The sequence below is a fragment of the Mytilus californianus genome, unplaced genomic scaffold (genome assembly GCF_021869535.1).
Source record: "Mytilus californianus isolate M0D057914Y unplaced genomic scaffold, xbMytCali1.0.p SCAF_50, whole genome shotgun sequence".
NCBI lineage: Eukaryota > Metazoa > Mollusca > Bivalvia > Mytilida > Mytilidae > Mytilus > Mytilus californianus.
Genome location: NW_026262702.1, coordinates 1,056,597 through 1,062,910, shown reverse-complemented (window position 1 = coordinate 1,062,910; position 6,314 = coordinate 1,056,597).

The window sequence follows — 6,314 nt, the reverse complement described above, 5'->3', positions numbered from 1 at the left end:
ATCTTGAAAATTATAACAGATAGACTGAAACTTTAAATAGCACAAATGATCAGCAGGACAAGATCTACAAATAAAACAGCACAATTGAAATTGTCAGGCGACAACTTATTAAAGTTATTGCCCTTTAATGACGATTTTCCCATTTTTTTGCATTTTTGCATTTTATCTTGAAAACTATAATAAATAGATAGAAACTTTAAATTGCAAAAATGATAAGCAAGACAACATCTACAAATAAGTCTACATGAACGAAATCGTAGTTGCCTTTTTATTGAAGTTATTGACATTTAAGGACGAATTTGTTCCAATTGTTTTGCACTTTTGCCAATTATCTTCAAAGCTATAATAGATATGAAGACAATGTTAATAGCAAGAATGATGAGCAAGACAAGATGTACAAATAATTCAGCATATTAAACCGAAATCGAAAGTTGATTCCTTATTGAAGTTATTGCCCTTAAATGACGTTTTTCCCAATTTTTGCCTAGCATCTTGAAAACTATAATAGAAAGATAAAAACTTTTAAATAGCAAAAATGATCAGCAAGACAAGATCTACAAATCACTTTCATGAGCAAAACACATCCCGCAAAACAAGAGTTTTACTGCTGGTCGAAAGAAGACCAATGATATGATTGCCAATAAAACAAATTTTCACCAGAGATCACTCGATGTGGATATAAGCTACTACATGTCATCCGTATGGCCTTCAACAATGAGCAAACTCCATACGACATAGTAAGTCATAAAAGGCACTGAAAGCATAAAATGTGACACAATCAAACGAGATAAAAACCAACAACCTGACTTATGATAAAACATTAAACGAAAAAAAAAACCCCAAATATGACAGACATCAATCAATGTCAACCCCTGAATTACAAGGCTCCTGACTTTGGGAAAGGCACATTAAAACTCAAAGCCTGCCCTAACCTGGGACAGCGGTGTAACATCACAACATAAGAACACACGATAAATATCAGTTGGAAACGGCTCGACTCATCATATCGACACGAGGCACATCTAACAGCTTACAAAAACCGCAAAAAATACCGATCACCGAATACTCGCAGTTACTAAAAGCTAGTTCATAGTGTTATAACTGATAAATTATCATGGTTCTTTTACAAAATTAATAATTATTATACATATCTAACGGATTTAGCATATTTTAATGTGCACTATCCGTGTTTAATAATTTTCTCCCATATTAAATTAGTGACTTTTGTATGTAATTTGGTAATGGGTTTTTACAGATCGTATTTAAATTCGATTCTTAACTTTTTTTTTGGAAAACATGTATCTGTAATTACAAGTAAGCCTGGAAACTTTCATTCATTTTCAAAATAGGTTTTATTCACTTTTAAAAAGAATTCTTTAAATTCAGAAGTAAATGTAAACCCTGCTTATTTTTTTTCTTTCTGAGAGGGGATTTTCTGCATTTAATTGTGGTTCTCAATTATAGAACATATTTAGATATATACTACAAAACCTATTTTGAATGTAATCAGGAATTGACTGATATATCCGGTAATTTTACGTGTATTATCATTATTAAACACCTGTATAGAGGTAACTGCCTGTAATTACTCAACAGTTAGTGATAACAGAGTACACTGGTTGTCAGCACGCCAAATGTTAACTTCAATAATTTTGTCATTTTGATTTAATTTTATGATAACCGTCAAATGAGCTTATCTACGTTTCTACGTTATTGTGAGGTGTCACGGCGGCCACTTTGGTATTGATGTGTTAAAGGCGTGATTGATACAAGAAAAATAGTCAAATGTTTGTGATTTTCGCGTCATTATGTAGTAAATATTGCAAAATAACTGTTTTACTTGTAGAATTATGATAACGGCATGAATGCCCTTTGATATTGAATTTAATTAAATTCCAAATGTTACCAGTAGAAGAGTATTAAGATGAAATATAGCAATCAGAATACGTATATAATTGTGATGGGAACTGAAACTTATTGTGATACAGAGAAAGTAAACAGACACCGCCTCATGTCAGATAATTTATCAAGAATCCTTATACTTTGTAACATAAGATGTGCAGCCTTGTTCATATATACTGTCTTGACTTAGGTATCAACTACTTATGGATTCAAGACCAGAGCATTATAACCCTAAGTCTAATTGATTGCATTGCTTCATATTGAAATATGTCGATTTGCCTCATAATGACATGGTCAAAGCTTTCAATTTTTTTAACTGTTGATATACTAATTTTAGTGTTAGTACTAATTCAATAGTATTCTAATAAAAAAAAAGATTCAGATTTCTTACTGAATGTCAGAGTACAGAGTCCTCCCCGAATATTTGCTAATTGTAAGACCTCATTACATACAATGTATGTAACCATTTTCTGCTGTGCTTGTTAACAGTCCGTTCCCTGGAATACAATCCCGTTTTGAACAGTAACTTGGTGATAGAACAATTTAAATAATGCTTTTTTTTTATAATTAATTTTTACACAGTTAATTTGTCTTTTAGTCTCCTTTTTTTTTAATTTCATTTGATGATATTGCTAAGAGCCAACCATTTACAAAAATGATATTTAAGATACCCCAAAGTTTATCAGCTATCCAGCAGCGTCAAAGAGCAAGCAACTTCACTAATTTATACAAAGCGACATAACTCAATAACTATATTAAATAAATGAGCCGCTTATGACATTGGATGTTTAAAAATATGTACAGAGTGCATTAAAATTAAGTATGCTCATAAAATCAAATACAATTTGAGTAATCTTCGATTTGTTTTTAAGTTGGCGAAATTAACTTTAAATCCAAGGTCCTTATATTCTATTCACTTAAATATTTATACATCAAGAATTTTACATGAAAAAACTCTTCAAAATATTTTCTGATGTTTAATTAGTTTATTACTCCTTTGTCTTTTTATGAAGAAAAAAAACGCAGCGTCGACATTTTGTTACTTTATAATTTTGTATTGACTCTTTGATTACCTCAATTTGAAATTGCTTGACCCGAGTATGTGCTTTTGACCAATAGTTATTCTCCCCAACTCAAACCAACATATACACTTTCTTCCTGAATTTGCATGAAATAAAAGACACGGGACGTTAAGCGAACAACAATCAATCAATCTATCGCCACATTCTTACTTTAACAATATATATCAAATCAAAACTTTGATTTCCGGAGGAAATCTTTTGAATCATAAAATGTCTAACCTTACCAAAAGTTTGAAGACACATTGAAAAGGACTAAAACCCTAGTATTCATACCTGTCTGATTATAAAAGCTATTTTCTGTCCTTCGACTTTAGATGTTGACTTTAACAGTGAAAAAAAATCAAAAGATGTCTGTCTTTCCCTCTGACTTCATCGTATGACTTTTTACGTTTATTTTCAACAGTTTTATTACTGAGATCAAAAACATGTTGCGTTTGTTGTTCCATGCACAATACAACACTTTTGGAAATTCATAACATGTGCGGTACCATATATATTTTTTTTCAGGTGTATAAACTTTTTACATATTTTTCATAATATTTGAAAATATTCGTATCAACTATGTAATTTCCGGTCTAGAATATGCCAGTTGATGGATCAAAATCTTAACCTTTTGGCTACAAAAACATATTATCTGATATTATATAAAGATTAAGATATGGTATCGTCTAGAATGACGACAAATTTGGTACGGTTAATTCGGATAGGATTGTGTTAAGGTAATCAGAAGCCACTGTGGTATAATGTTGTTTGTTCAAGGATTAGACAAATTGTATTTTCATTTCATTAGATTAACTAACGAGCGATAAATTAGACTGCTTAGGCCGTGGTATTTTATGAAAAGTAAACATTCATTCACTGATTCTCTGACGATGTAAAAATCTTCCAATTTTATGTCACATTTATCTTTTAAATATTTATTTTTAATTTGATTTTCAGAATCCAAAATTTAAAATGTAGTTCAAATTCATTATTTACAATAAAATGGAATAGCACAGACACTTCGGATTAATTATGTTTTAACACTCTAAGCATACAGGGATGCAAGCAAAATCGAGCTATTGTACAAAAGCGAAACATAGATATACTATTTAGTATGTACAACATGAATGTACAATTCATTTTTTAAACTTTAAAATCACGAAAAAGAATTAGGACTGAATGTGTTTGTCTAAATTGATATCGTCTTAGGCAATGATATCGAATATATTTGAATGACCTCCCTTGCTACAGTACCATTAGTCTCTGTTTTCTTTATATAATACTTTTAGAAACTTGAAAGCTGAAATGAAATACCGAAAAGACATAAACCTTAGGTTTCACATGAACCGGTTTTGGAAATTAAGAATTCGAAATTAAAATACCAAAGCGGAAGTTTCTGTCTCAATTTGGTCTTTAATGCTCTGTTTTCCACGAACTTCTGTCAAATAGTCGGGTATGCTTACGGAAAGCCTACAAATATTGAACAAAGCTGGAAAACCGACTTTTGCTTTTTTAGAATTTCAAAATACATGTTTGATCTTCATATTCGTGTTTTAAGCCATCGCTTATTTTGTATGGTCTTCCTGACTGTGCGAGGAATATTTGCCACTGGGCATTAAGCAAACAACAATTAATCAATATGAGTAGTGCAATATTGTGGTGCACCTTTGTTTTACTTGTTTATAAGATCCGTCGGTTGGTATGCTGTTGCTCTTTTGCACTCTTGATCATTTAGATCTTAATTCATCGTATTGTTTCTGATATTCTCAATTTATATTCTAGTATATATTTCTGTTAAACATGTTTGTCTTCGACTGTTTAAAAACTATATAGAGAATGTATCCCAATTCTTGTAAATTTAAAATTAGGCGATGTGGTATCATTGCCAATGAGACAACTTTCCACCAAAGACCGAATGACAAAATTGTGAACAGCTATAGAGGTCACCATATGGCCTTCAACAACGAGTAAAACCCACACCGTATAGCAGGCTACAATAAAACCAACAGCCGTATCTATACTAAAACAATGGACGAAAAACGATTATGGTTAACAGCAACCAACGACAACTGCTAGATTAAAAGCATCGGGTTTAAACCAGGCACATACAGAATGTGGCAGAGTAAAATATGCCCGTGTGCGCTAAACACTCCCCTTTTCTGGCACAGTAGTGTAATCATACAACAAGTTAACTAACTGCAAAAATCAGTAGAAAAGGGATACACTCATCAGATATGTAATTCATTGTAATGACACACAAAAGAAGAAGAAAAAACTAGCAAAATGAAGAATGACACAAAGTTTCTTACATATATAAATAAGAGAACTCAAAAAGTTACGAAGATTGCTTAAATTCCAATTTAAGTTAACAAATAGACCACATCTTCTTCAACTTAAATATCAACCAGTACACCTCAGATGGATTTACAACAAAGTCAATCTTCAATATCAAATTGACAACCTTTAAACACAAGTTTATTCAAAGGACCAATGAATATACGTGACAAGGACTAAGTAATGTGTACTTTAGTATATCTAGAACGGTGCAAATGTGAATACATAATAAATTTAAAGTTTACGACAGAAGAAAAAAACACCATCAAAATGCTAAATTGGACGCGATCATTACAACGTCATCGCTGATAAGAATTAACATACAAAGTAAAGTTCTTACATTTAATAAAGTTTAAGGTCTAAAGGGTGGTAAATAGAGTTTCAAGGGAGGTAACTATTATCGTAAAAATGTTCCTTTGTCAGAAGTTAGGTTAATGCTTTCATAGTAATAACAACATATAATCGTGGAAATAAAAAAATTGGAAAATAGAACACCTATTGAATTGATTTTTATGAAAAATATGAAAACCATATATTTCTGTACGTTTTTTTTTTTTTTTTCTTTTTTTTCTTTAATGTGCATGGAAACACATTTTATGTTTGTATTTAGACCGAAATATATATTGAAAGCCATTTTATATACATGTATAAAAACCTTGCAAAACAACTAATAAGTATCTATAATTCCAATCAAGTTTCCAAGTGAACTACTCCAATACTACTAGGTACTTTTTTCTCCTAATGCGCATTTACAAGAACGTTGCAATGAAACCAAGTATAAAGCCCATTTCAACTGATTTTTATAGGTTTTTTTTTGTGTTGTGCTGTTAAACCCCTGTCACAGGTTAGGGGGAGTGTTGGGCGCCCTTAAACATGTTCAAATCGGCCTTATTCTGCATGTGCCTGTCCCAAGTCAAAATCTTATAATTCAGTGGTTGTTGTTTGTTGATGTATATCATATTTGTTTGTTTTTTTGTTGTTTTTTTTTTTATTGTCTTGTACAAAAATCAGGCC